Consider the following 14,235-nt stretch of genomic DNA (forward strand, 5'->3'; position numbering starts at 1 on the left):
TGTCCAGGTGGTCTAAAGCCTTGTGGAGAGCCATTGAGACTGCATCTGCCATTGACCTATTGTAGTGATAGGCAAATTGCAATGGGTCCAGATCCTTGCTGAGGCAGGAGTACATTTCAGTACATTGATTTTTGAAGGCTAATGTGCCAAAAGCTTTCTATATGACCCTATCTACCTTTGACACCATTTTAAAGGAACTATTAAACTGTATTCTCATAACCTCTGTTTGCTATACTCCTCTGTCCTCATCTTGGTGTCTTCCGCAAATTTGCTGAACACACTAACCACATTATCATACAGAATGCTGACAAAGATGACAAGCAACAATGGACCCAGCACTGATCCCTGTGGCACACCATTAGTCACAGGCCTCCAGTCAGAGAGACAATCATCTACTATCTTCTCTAAGCTTCTCCCACAGAGCCAATGCGTAGTCCAATTTACATCCTCATCTTGAATTCAAGTGACTGAAACTTCTCGCCCAACCTCCCATGCAGGGTTTTGTCAAAGACCCTGCTAAAGTGATTACCATGAACATTTTCATCAATTTTCCTGGTAACTTGTTCAAAAAACTCCATGATTGGTTAGTCATAACACACACAAAGCCATATTGATCTTCCCTAATCTGTCCGTGTCTATCCAAATACTTATATATCTGGTCCCTTAGAATACCTTCCGATAACTTTACCACTACTGACGTCAGGCTCATTGTCCTGTCATTTCCTGGCTTTCTCTTTGTGCCTTTCTTAAACAACGGAATAATATTAGCTATCTTCCAATCTTCCGGCACCTCACTAGTGGCTAAGGAATTTTAAGTATCTCTGCTAGGTCCCCGAGACCTTCTGCACTAGCCTCCCACAGGGTCCAAGGGAGCACATTGTTCGGTCCTAGGGATTTATTTACCCGAACTTGCCTCAAGACAGCAGATGCCTGCTCCTCTGTGATCTCGATGGAGTTCATGGCCTTGCTGCTGCTTTGCCTCACATCTATAGACTCTGAGTCCATCTCCCAAGTTAACATAGATGCAAAAATCCAATTCAGACCACCCCCATCTCTTCTGGATGCATGCATGGATTACCGCTTTGACCTTCCAGAGGGTCAATTTTATTTCTTGCCAACCTTTTGCTCTTAATATATCTGTAGAAGCCCCTAGAATTCTCCTTCTCCGCTAGGGCAACCTCATGTCTTCTTTTTAGCCTTCCTGATTTCCCTCTTAAGTGTTCTCTTGGATTTTTTATACACAAATAACTCATTTGTTCCTGCCTACCCAATCCTGCTATGCACCACCTCTTTATTTTTCTTAACCAGGGCCTATATATCTCTTGAAAACCAAAGTTCCCCTAAACCTGTTATTCTGCTTTTTATTCTGACAGGAACATACAAACTCAGTACTCTCAAAATTTCACTTTTGAAGAACTTCCACAAGTACTGTGTACCTTTGCCAGAAAATAACCTGTCCCAATCCACACTTGCTAGTTCCTTTCTGATACCATCAAAATTGGCCTTTCTCCCATTTAGAATTTCAACCAGCAGGCCAGGCTTAACCTTTTTCATACCTACTTTGAAACTAATGGCTTTAGCATCATTTGATGCAATGTGTTCTCCCACACAAACTTTTGTAACCTGCTCTGCTTCGTTCACTAATTGCAGATCTAGTATCACACTCTCTCTAATTGAGACTTCTATGTACTGATTAAGGAAACTTTCCTGAACACATTTGACAAACTCTTTCCCATCTAGCCATTTTACAGGTCAATATATGTGGAAAGTTAAAATCACCTATTATCACAAACTTATGATTCTTGCAGCAGTGTCTCCACAATTTCTTCCTCTAAATCCCAGGATTGTTGGATGGTCTGTAGTATACAGTAATCCCATTAATATGAGCATATATTTATAAGAAATCCAAGAAGTCAAAACCAACATAAAAGCCAAAGAGAGGGCATATAATAGACCAAAAATTAGAGGATTAGGAAACTTTCAAAAATCATCACAAGGCAACTAAAAAAATAGTTAAGGTGAAGATGGAATACGAAAGTAAGTGAGAGAATAATATTAAAGAGGATACCAAAAGTTTCTTCAGATATATAAAGTGTAAAAGAGAGGTGAGAGTGGATACTGGAATGCTGGAAAACGAGGCTGGAAACGATTGCGTTGCCTCTGATCTGGGCTGACATTTACGTGCCGGGCAGCACCTAATTAATTAGCTTGTTTATTTCGGCTTTTTCTTTAAAGATGTGCTGAGTGCGTCCTGGCTACCGCTGCATCCCTGCATGCTTCGCGGATCGGTATCGGTTGGTGGCCTGGAGGTTGGGGACCACTGCACCACCCCAACCTCCGACGACTCAGCCCAACACACCATCATCAGTGTGCTCGGCGCTGATTTCCCGATTCCCGTAAGTGATAATACACTGTACATACATTATTTCTACTTTATATAGGCTGTGTATTTATCATATCATTCCCACTATGTTACTGTAACCTAAAATAAAGCTTTATGTGTTATTTGGCATGATTTGGTAGGTTATTTTTTGGGTCTGCGAGCGCTCACAAATTTTTCCCATATAAATAAATGGAAATTGCTTCTTCACTTTACGACATTCCAGCTTACGAACCCTTTCATAGGAACGCTTTACCTTCGGATGACAGGGGAAACCTGTACTTGGAGGCACATGGTAAAATAGGTCATAGTTTCCTCAAGGGAAAATCTTGCCTGTCAAATCTGTTGGAAATCTTTAAAGAAATAAACAAGCAGGATAGGCAAGGAGAATCAGTTGATGTTGTGTATTTGGATTTTCATAAGACCTTTGGCAAGGTACCACACGAGGTTGCTTAAGAAGCTTTGAGCAAATGTTTTTACAGGGAAGAATCTGGCATGGATAAAGCACTGTCCGACTAGCAGGAGGCAAAGAGTGGGAATAAAAAGAGACTTTCCTAGTTGGCTGCTGGTGACTTGAGTTTTACAGGGCTCTGTGTGGGGACTGATTCGTTTTACGTTATGTTAATGATTTGGATGATGAAACTGACAGCTATGTTGCAAAGTTTGCTGACAGTATGAAGATTGGTACAGGGGCAAATATTTTTGGGGAAGTAGAGAGGCTAAAGAATGACAGATTAGGAGAATGAACTAAGAAATGGCAGATGGAATGCAGTGTCGGGAAGTGTATGGTCATGCACTTTGGGAGAAGAAAAGAACGGTTGACAATTTTTCTAAATGGAGAGAAAATACAAAAACTGAGGCGCAAAGGGACTTGGGAGTCCTTGTGCAGGATTCTCTAAAGGTTAATTTGCAGGTTGAGTCTATGATGAGGAAGGCAAATGCAATGTTAACATCTGTTTCCAGAGGACTAGAATAGAAAAGTAAGGATGTAATGTTGAGACTTTATAAAGCACTGGTGAGGCCACACTTGAAATATTGTAAACAACAGGAATTCTGCAGATGCTTGAAATATTGTGTACAGTTTTGGGTCCCTCATCTCAGAAAGGATGTGCTGAAACTGGAGGGGATTCAAAGGTGGTTCATAAAAATGATTGCGGGTGTGAATGCTTGTCATACAAAGACCAACGTTTGATGGTTCTGGGCTTGTATTCACTAGAATTCAGAAGAATGAGGGGTGACCTAATTGAAATCTATCGAATAGTGAAAGAGTGGATAGAGTTGATAGAGTGGATGTCGACAGGATGTTTCCTATGTTGGGAGTGTCTAAAACCAGAGGTCACAGCTTCGGAATAGAGGGGCATCCCTTCAGAACGAAGATGAGGAGGAATTTCTTCAGCCAGAAAATCGTGAATCTATGGAGTTCATTACCACAGGCAGCTGTGGAGGCCAAGTCTGTATGTGTATTAAGGCAAAGGTAATAGATTCTTGATTGGTCAGGGCATGAAGGGATATGGGGAGAAAGCAGGAGATTTGAGCTGAGAGGAGAATTGGATCTCCCATGATGAAATGGCGAAGCAGACTTATTGGACCAGATGGCCTAATTCTGCTCTTATGAGAGTAGAAGATTGTCTCCTGGTCCCATACCTCAGTTCTCCTCATGAAGCCTCACTAGATGAGCTTTCCAGTCTGTCCTGCAGAGCACTGCCATAATATTTTCCCTGACTAGTAACTCTACATCCTCTCCCAATCCCTGCTGCTCTATCACATCTAAAACAACAGAACCTCAGACTACTGAGCTGCCAGTCCTGCCCCTCCTGCCCCTCCTGCAACCAAGTCTTACTAATGACTAACAAGAGAAAATCTCCAAATCCTGGAAATCTGAGCAATGCTCACTAATGACTACACTGTCATAATTCTACGTGCTGATCTATGTCCTAATCACATCTACCTTCCCTACAGTACTCCTTGCATTGAAATATACACAACTCAGAACATTGGTTCGACCATGTTCGATCTTTCAATTCCTGATTTTGTATGTAAACCTAACAATATCTTTCTCCACAATCACTCAGTTATCTGTTCTGGTGCTCTAGTTCCTATTCCTCTGCAACTCTAGTTTAACCCCCTCCTCTTTGTGCAGCACTAGTATACCTTCCCACTGAGATGTTTGTCCTCCACTTACAAAACTTGTTGGGCTGAAGGGCCTGTTTCTAAACTGTAGCTCTCTTGGCCATTATAGGGTCCATTAAAGGGGTGGCACATTGGTACAGCTGGTAGAGCTGCTGCCTTAGAGCTCCAGTGATATGGGTTCAATCCTGACTTCTGGCTCTCTCTGTGTGGCATTTTCATGTTCTCCCTGAGGACACATTTCTGGGTGTTCCTGTTCCCTCCAAAATCCCGAACTGCAAAACTGCATGCCCCGTTAAAGGATTGCAAGGACTTCTGAGAGGATCTTTGGGGTTTCTCTTCCTCTCGTGGGAGATATTTATCAGGAATACTAGATACGCAGAGCTCTCAGCATTGTCAATGATCCCTGCCATCCAGCCAATAATCTCTTTGACCTCAGGCAGGAGGTACCACAGAGTGAGCACAAGGACTGTTAGAATGGGAAACAGCTTGATCCCCCAGGCTGTGAGACTACTGAACTTCCTGCCACCACCCAGACCTCATCACATATGAAGCGCCAGTGGCATTTACTTTATAACCTGCATTGTAAATGCACCTTATTATGTTAATTTATTTGTGGTAATATAACTTTTTGTTCTGTGCGAGTTATATGTACTCTGTTGTGCACCTTAGTCCAGGGGAACATTGTTTCATTTGCCAAAATACATTTATTCGATCGAATGACAATAAACTAAACTTCGAATTGAACTTGAAAAATGAACGGGTTGATAAGTGTGTCTGTCACTAGAATCTTAAAATGGATCACTTTTGATGAAAATGTGGGGAGAATGAAATTGGTGTAGGATTAATATAGAAATGGATACATGATGGTTGGCGTGGACTTGGTGGGCTTAAGGGCCTGTTTCTGAACTGCAGCTTTCTTGACTTTATGACTCATTACTTTTCTAATTGGCTGGGCACCGTGCTGATTGATGTGTTGGCCACCAATGACATACCTTTGGGGTGGGGCTGTGCCGACAATGTTACTCAGAATAAAAGTACAAGAACAGTGGTCGGCTATTCGATCCTTTCAGCACATCCCCTATTTAGTAAGATTATGACAAATGCTGTATTTAGAATTGGAATTAGTTTACTATTTTCAATTGTACTGAACTACAGAGAAGATCTTGACTTGCACATTGTTCATCACCGATTAACTGGACTCTGAAAACTTGTACTCATTCCTCGATCATACTTTATTTTTCTTGTGCACAAGAAGAACTGCATGGCCCCTGTCATCACACGGTTTGGAAGCCTGAAAAGAGAAATGCCATTTTTGTACAGAACTGACGAACAATAATGGATATGGATCGATTAGTAAACTGTGGATGTTTGAATTCCTTATTTGCAAGATCAATCGCCATTCACAATACAGGTGTTAAAAGTCAATGGAAACTACAAGCTGACATCTATGATACTTGGAAGTCGTGAAGTAATTGTCCCTTGGTTGATGATTGTGCCTTGGATCCTTCTCTCATCACTGGTGTGCAAAGGGAAGCTATGCCTTTCACGGAACTTCTTTTTTCTTGGCTGTTTGCACTCTATCTGCAATTCATCCTTGCCTGGATGATATGTTAACTCTTGACTTGCTGCGACTTATACAAGATCATTGCACTGAGGTGCAATAACAATGCAGCATTAAAATGTAACAGTTGCAGAGAAAGTGCAGTGCAGGTAAACAATAGGGTGTGATCATAATGAGGGTTACCGTGAGGAGAAGAGTCCATCTGATCCTACTAGGGAACCATTTAATAATCTTATAACAACAGTATTGGAGCTGTCCTTAGGCTTGGTGGTAAGTGCTTTCAGGCTTTTGCATCTTCTGCTTGATGGAAAAGGGGAGAAGAGAGTGCCTGGGGCCTTTGATTATGCTGGCTACTTTCCTAAGGCAGCAAGAAATATAGCTGGAGTCCATTGAGGGATGTCTTATGTACCCACAACTCTGTGTTTTTACGTGATCATGTTCACAGCAGTTGCCCAATCAAGCCCATCGTGCATCCAGGTTCAATATTTTCCATAGTGTGTCAGTAAAAATTGGGAAGGGACATGGCAAATTTCTTCAGCCTACCGAGGAGCTCAGTGCCAGGTCCAGCTTTCGGTGAGGTTCACATCTCAGAACTGGAAGCTCTCACCAACCTTCCCAACCTCAACACCATTGATATAGACAGGAGCATGTACATCACCACCGTTGCTGAATTTAGGATTTCCTTTGCGTGTTCCTACTTCTTGCCACATCCCAAGGGCAAGCACATTATTAAGTTGATGGGAGACTGTAAACTGAGCCGAGTGTGCAGGTGAATGATTAAGCTCGAAGGAGCAGAGAAATGTTGTTGGGAGTACGCGAGGTGGGATTGAAGTGGGATTTGTATACATGGGTCCCTGTTAACCGGCATGAGTTTAAGACCGTAAGACTTAACACATTGAAACAGAATTAGGTATTTTGGCCCATTGAGTCTGCTTTGTTTTTCCATCATGGCTAATTCATACTCCTGCCTTTCCCCTGTAACCTTTGACATTCTTACTAATCAAGAACCTATCAAATTCTGCTTTAAATATACCCAATGACTTGGCCTCTACAGCAGTCTGTGGCAATGAATTCCACAGATTCACTGCCTTCTGGATGAAGAAATTCCTCCACATGTATGTTCTAAAGGAACATTCTTCTATTCTGAGGCTGTGATCTCTGGGTACAAGACTCTCCCACTATATGAAATATCCTCTCTAACTAGGCCATTCAATAGTCGATAGGATTCAATGAGATTCCACCCCCACCCCCCCATCATTCTTCTAAACTCCAGTGAGTATAGGCCCAGAGCCATCAAGCTCTCATCAAACGGGTTTCCTGGGTCAAAAGGCCCACTTGTCTGATACTATGATTGAAATGAGTCACCGAGGAAGCATTGGCTTATACATGTTTTTGTAGGCCACCTTTTGCTTCTTCCAAAACAATCCATCTTCCGCAATGCAGGTCAGAGACTTGATGAAGGGATCTGGTTTGTGTTGGTTCAGACTCCAGCATCCGCAATCTCTTGTGTTACCCTGCGGTGAAGCCATCATCTCTAGTTGTCTGGAATTGGACAGTACAAATAACACTCAAGGAGTTCACCCTTGTAACCTACAGAACAACCCACCCACAACACGGGTTAAAGCATAGGTTAGCTTTACTTGTCACATGTACTGCAAAACTTTGAAACGTACAGGTGAACACATGCAAAATGCTAGGGGAGCTCAGCAGTTCAGGCAGTATCTATGTAGTCGAATAAACAGTCAGCGTTTGTTCTGGAAAGAAATGGATCCATCAGGCAGACGCATCATGGACTCAGCAAAGGTAGGTCCTGTTTGACAAACTTACAGGAGTTGTTTGAGGATATAATGAGCGCAGTGGATAGAGGGGAACAAAGGGACCTTATTTAGCTGGATTTCCAGAAAGGTGCCACATAAAAGACATATCCATACGATAAGGATGCATTGAGTTGGGGTGATGTATTAGCATGGATAGAGGATTGGATAACTAATGGAAAGCAGAGAGTTGGAATACATAGGTGTTACTTTGGTTGTCAATCAGTGGTGAGTGGTGTGCCACTAGAGTCGGTGCTGGGCCCGCAACTTATCACGATATACTTTAATGATCTAGAAGAAGGGACCGAGTGTAGTGTATCTAAGTTTGCTGATGATACTAATTGGAGTGGAAAAGCAAATTGTGCAGAAGATACGGAGAGTCTGCAGGGAGATATACTGTAGATAGGTTAAGTGAGTGGGCAAGGGTCTGTCAAATGGAGTACAATGTTGGTAAATACGAGGTCATCCACTTCGGAAAGAAAAATGAAAGAGCAGATTATTATTTAAATGGTAAAAGATTGCAGCATGCTGCTGTGCAGAGGGACTTGGGAGAGCTTGTGCATGAATCACAAAAGTTTGTTTTGCAGATGCAGCAGGCTGTCAAGAAGGCAAATGGAATGTTGGCCTTCATTGCTAGAGGGATTGAATTTAAGAGCAGGGAGGTTATGCTGCAACTGTACAGGAATGAAAGAGCAGATTATTATTTAAGTGGTAAAAAGTTGCAACATGCTGCTGTGCAGAGGGACTTGGGAGTGCCTGTGTATGAATCACAAAAAGTTGGTTTGCAGGTGCAGCAGGCTATCAAGAAGGCAAACGGAATATTGGGCTTCATTGCTAGAGGAATTGTATTTAAGAGTGGGGAGGTTATGCTGCAACTGTACAGGGTACTGGTGAGGCCACATTTGGAGTACCGCATGCAGTTCTGGTCTCCCTACTTGAGGAAGGATATACTGGCTTTCGAGGCGGCGCAGAGGAGGTTCACCAGGTTGATTCCAGAGATGAGGGGGTTAGACCATGAGGAGATATTGAGTCGCCTGGGACTGTACTCACTGGGATTCAGAAGAATGAGAGGAGATCTTATAGAAATGTATAAAATTATGAAAGTGATAGATAAGATAGAGGCAGAAAAGCTGTTTCCACTGGTAGGTGAGACTAGAACTAGGGCTCATAGCCTCAAGATTTAGGGGAGTAGATTTAGGATGGTGATGAACAAGAACTACTTTCCTCAGAGAGTAGTAAATCTGTGGAATTCTCTGCCCAATGAAACAGTGGAGGCTAACTCAGTAGATATACTCAAGACAAGGTTGGATAGGTTTTTACATAGTAGGGGAATTAAGGGCTATGGGGAAAAGGCAGGTAGGTGGAGATGAATCCATGGCCAGATCAGCCACGATCTTATTGAATGGGTGGAGCAGGCTCGATAGGCCACATGGCCGACTCCTGCTCCTATTTCTTATGTTCTTATGTTTCAGGCCAGCCTCCAAAGGGACCACAAACTCGTTGTGGTTTGGAGGTTTGCGTGCCTCAATGACTTGGAGAGCTATGTTGGCTGGAGTCAGGGCTTTATGCTTCAGCTTTTGGTAGGCTCGCCTGTACCAAACAGGTCAAAGGGTAGAGGCCAGTCTAAGAGGGGTCCATCCATCCTCCAGGTTCAGGGGTTCAACTCAGGGCTAACAACCCTGACTGGTCAAAAAAAAAATTGTTATGGAAACAACAACGAAGAATCCTTCTTTATCTGTGTGCAACAGTGTGGATAGGTAGAGATGGAGGACCTTCATCACTTCCCGAAACGCCAGTGGTTGGTAAGCAAGTTTTGGGCCAGGACAGTTCATCAGGACACCAATAGTGAAATTAATCGCTTTGTTTCAACGATCGAAACAGTCTGAGGATATGCTGGGGGGCCAGCCCATATATATTGCCACTCTTCCGGCGCCAACCTTGCCTGGTCACAAGTCACTAACCCTAGCCCTATCTGTATGTCCAGAATGAGGGAGGAAGCTGGAGCACCATAAGGAAGCCCATGAAGTCACAGGAAGAACATACAGAAACCGTGCAGGCAGCCGACACGATTACAGTGACAACTCCTGACAGAATTGAAACTCCATGTGGAAAGCAGCTGCTGTAAAGTGTTGCAGGAATGGTTACAGTGCCTCCCCAGTTTTACATTCACTCCCACTACAAGCTTTCTACAGTGCTATGAGGGCGAGAGTTCTTGGATGTCGGCTCAGAATCAATGGAGTACCATTTATACATTTCCAAATTGGAATGGTGTGTGACTTGGAGGGGAAGCCGCCTTTAGTGGCATTCCCATCGGCTTGCTGCCCTTTTCTTTCTCACTGGTAGAGGTCCTGTGGTTGTGAGGTACTGTCCGGCGACAACACATCTTCAGGTGGGTACACACTGAAACCTCTGTGCACCAGCGGTGGTGGAGGTGATTGTTTAGTGTGGTGGATGGGTACCAGTCACATTATTTGCTTCATCTGAAGGGTTGTTGGAACAACACTCATCCAGGCAGTTTTATTATTCTCCCCATGGGTGACTTACAGTCATAGAGCACTACAGCAGAGAAGTAGGCCCTTTGGCTCACATAGGCTCTGCAGATCTGGTCTTCAGCCTAATCACTCTACCCACACACAGACCAAAACCCTCCATATACCTCCCATCTATGTACTTATCCAAGCTTCTCTTAAACTTTGCGGGCAGATTTGCTAGAGCTGTTGGGGATGGTTTAAATTAATTTGGCTGGGGCGATGGGAAACGGAGCAATAGAGCTGAGGAAGGAGCATTTGGTATACAAGTCGATGCAGTGAGTAGTGAGATCAGGAGGAAGGGCAGGCAGATGATGGGGCAAAATTGCTGTGAGTGGGATGAGTTGAAATGGATCATGGAGGTAAAATTGAAAAAGGTGATGAACACAAGCATAATATTTGAATGGACACAGTACACAGAATAAGTTTGATGATCTTGCAGTGCAGATGGAGATAGGCAGATATGATGTTGTGGCCATCACTGAGTATTGTATCAAAAGGACAGGCCATAGGAAGTGGGGCGAGGTGGCCCTGTGGGTGAAAAATGAAATCAAATCCTTGGAAAGAGGTGACATTGGAATGGAAGATGTAGAATTCTTGTGGGTAGAGTTAAGAAGCTGCAAGGGTAAAAAGACCCTGATCGGAGTTATATAGAGGCCTCCAAACAGCAGCCAGGATGTGTGGTACAAATTACAATGGGGAGATTGAAAAGGCATGTAATAAAGTCAATGTTACAATAGTCATGGGGTTTTCAATATGCAGGTAGATTGGGAAAATCAGATAGGTGATGGATCCCAAGAGAGAATTTGTAGAAGGCCAACAAGATGGCTTTTTAGAGAAGCACGTGGTTGAGTCCATGAGGGGAAAGGTAATTCTGGGTTGAGTGTTATGTAATGAACCATATTTGATTAGGGAGCTCAAGGTTAAGAAACCCTTAGGAGTTAATGATCATAATATGATAGAATTCTCCCTGCAGTTTGAGAGGGAGACGATAACATCAGATATATTACTATTACAGTGGAGTAAAGGGAATTAGAGCCATGAGAGAGGAGCTGACCAAAGTTGATTGGAAGGGGACAGTAGATTAGATGACGGCAGAACAGCAATGACTGGAGTTCCTGGTGGCAATTTGGAAGGCACAGCATAGTTGAAGGGTATTCTAAAAGGAGAGTGATGCGACCATGGTTGACAAGGAAAGTCAAAGAGTTCAAAAGGAAAAGAGAGAGCAAATTAGTGGAAATTAAAGGATTGGGAAGCTTTTAAAGAACAGAAAACAACTGAAAAAGTCATTAGGAGAGAAAAGAATAAATATGAAGGTAAGCTAGCTAATAATATAGGAGAGAATATAAAGAGCAAAAGAAGTGAGAGTGGATATTGGACTGCTGGAAAATGATACTGTAGAGGTCATAATAGGACCAAAGAAATGGAGATGAACTCAAGTATTTTGCATCAATTTTCACTGTGAATGAACTACCAGTATACCAGAAATTCAGGGGGCGGAAGCGAGTATCATTATCTATACCAAGCAGAAGGTTTTTGGAATGCTGAAAAGCACAAAGGTAGATAGGTCTAAAGGTTCCAGAGGACTGGAAAATTACAAATGTAATTTAAGGAGGGAGGCAGAAGAAAGGATATTATAGATCAGTTCACCTGACTTTAGAGGTTGGGAAATGTTGGAGTCAATTATTAAGGATGAAGTTTCAGAGTACTTGGAAGCACTTGATAAAATAGGCCAAAGTCAGGACTGTTTTCTTAAGCGGGAATCTTTCCTGACAAATCTGTCGGGATTCTTTGAGGAAATAACAGACAGTATAGACAAGGGATGGTCAGTGGATGCTGTTTACTTGGATTTTCAGAAAGCCTTTGATAAGGTGTCATACATGAGGCTGCTTAACAAGATAATAGTCCATGGTATTACAGGAAATATATTAGCATGGATACAAGAGCAGTTGACTGGCAGGAGACAAAGGGTAGGAATAAAGGAGACTTATTCTGGTTGGCTTGCAATGAGACCCTTTATCTGGACTGCAACAGCGAAACGGGATATCCTCTCATTCTTCTAAACTCCAGTACTGAAGTACAGGCTCTGAGCCATCAAATGCTCCTCATACGTGTACACTTTCATTTCATGAACCTCTTCTGGACCCTGTCCAATGCCTGCACATTCTTTCTCAGATAAGGGACCCAAAGTGGAATACCTGATTATTAAGTGCAGACCTTTTTATCAACCATGAGAGTTTACATGCATCATTGCTGTCGCAGTTTATGTACCACTGGATGCTAATACTAAAGTAGCCATGAAAGACCTCAGTGCTGCTATTAGCAAGCTGCAGACATTGCATCCAGACGGAGCCTTTATTGTCGCTGGGGACTTTAATCATTGCAACCTATGTACTGTGCTTCCAAGATTTTACCAAAATATGTCATGCACCACAAGGGGTAATAAAACCTTAGATCATGTCTACACAAATGTGGCTGATACTTACAAAACCACTACCCTCCCCCACCTGGGACAGTCCGACCATCTTCCATTGTTTCTGCTTCCCAAGTATAGCCTGGTCATTAAACGTGTGAAACCACAATGAAGACTATTAAGATCTGGCTGGAGGGTGCTGACTCTGTTCTTCGGCACCAATTCCAGCACACAGACTGGAGTGCGTTTGCTGCCCATGCCATCACAGGCTCTCAGATTAACATTGACTTATACACCAACTCTGTCCTTGAGCACAGCAACAAGTGTGTAGATAGAGTGACATCACAAAAACAAATAAAAGTTCTCCCCAATCTGAAACTATGGACGAACAGAGAAGTTTGCCTCCTGCTCAAAGCCAGAGATTCAGCCTTCAGGTCTGGAGACCGGGAGTCTTACAGCTCAGCCAGGGCCAACCTGAGGAGGGGAATATCTCAGGCTAAACACATACACAAACAGAGAATCAAGGAGCATTTCAACTCCTCGGACCCCCAGCGCAAGTGGCATGGCATACAGGTCATTACAGACTTCAAACCACCTAGTACTGTGCCCCCTTCCAGCTCTGCTTCGCTCCCTGATGAGCTCAATTACTTCTACGCTCGCTTTGACCGAGGGAACAAGGAGGTCACCCTCAAAGCGAATCTCCCACCCGGTGAACTGCCTCTCTCACTTTCCACCTCCGATGTTTGCGCCACCCTGAGCAGGGTGAATGTACGGAAGGCAGCTGGTCCAGATGGAATACCTGGCCGTGTGCTCAGATTCTGTGCAGGGCAGTTGGTCAGGGTTGTCACAGATATTTTTAATCTGTCTCTGGCCCAGGCAGTTGTCCCCACAAGCTTCAAGATTGCCACTATCGTGCCAGTGCCGAAGAATTCCACTGCCATGGGCCTGAATGACTTCCGCCCAGTTGCACTCACTCCCTCATTGCAAAGTGCTTTGAGAGACTGGTTCTATCACATCTGAAATCCTGTCTGCCCACTACCCTGGACCCCCATCAATTTGCCTATCGCACCAACAGGTCAACAGAGCACGCCTTCTCCATGGCACTTCACTCTGCCCTGACCCACCTGGACAGCACCAACTCTTACCTCAGAATGCTGTTTGTTTCCTTTAGTCTGGCATTCAATACTGTGATCTCCTCCAAGTTGATTGCCAAACTTCGCCAGCTTGGTATCAGCTCACCCCTCTGCAATTGGACCTTGGACTTTCTGACTAACAGACCCCAATCAGTTAAGTTAGACAACCTCTCATCCTCCACTCTCAACCTGGACACCAGTGTGCATCAAGGCTGCGTGCTGAGCCCTCTTCTGTACTCCCTTTTCACCTATGACTGCATTCCTGTACGTGGTTCT

General features: G+C 43.6%; 1 long non-coding RNA gene across 1 annotated transcript in view; it reads right to left on the reverse strand.

The window, feature by feature from the left end:
• Positions 1–5,718: 5,718 nt before the first annotated feature.
• The window catches only part of LOC140196177 (uncharacterized), a 44,571-nt gene continuing 36,054 nt past the window's right edge, over positions 5,719–14,235 (reverse strand). The window contains exon 3 of the long non-coding RNA XR_011885645.1: positions 5,719–5,801. This is a non-coding gene — a long non-coding RNA (uncharacterized lncRNA). The remainder of the gene's footprint in view (positions 5,802–14,235) is intronic.

This window comes from Mobula birostris, chromosome 4, assembly GCF_030028105.1.
Source record: "Mobula birostris isolate sMobBir1 chromosome 4, sMobBir1.hap1, whole genome shotgun sequence".
Taxonomy (NCBI): Eukaryota; Metazoa; Chordata; class Chondrichthyes; order Myliobatiformes; family Myliobatidae; genus Mobula; species Mobula birostris.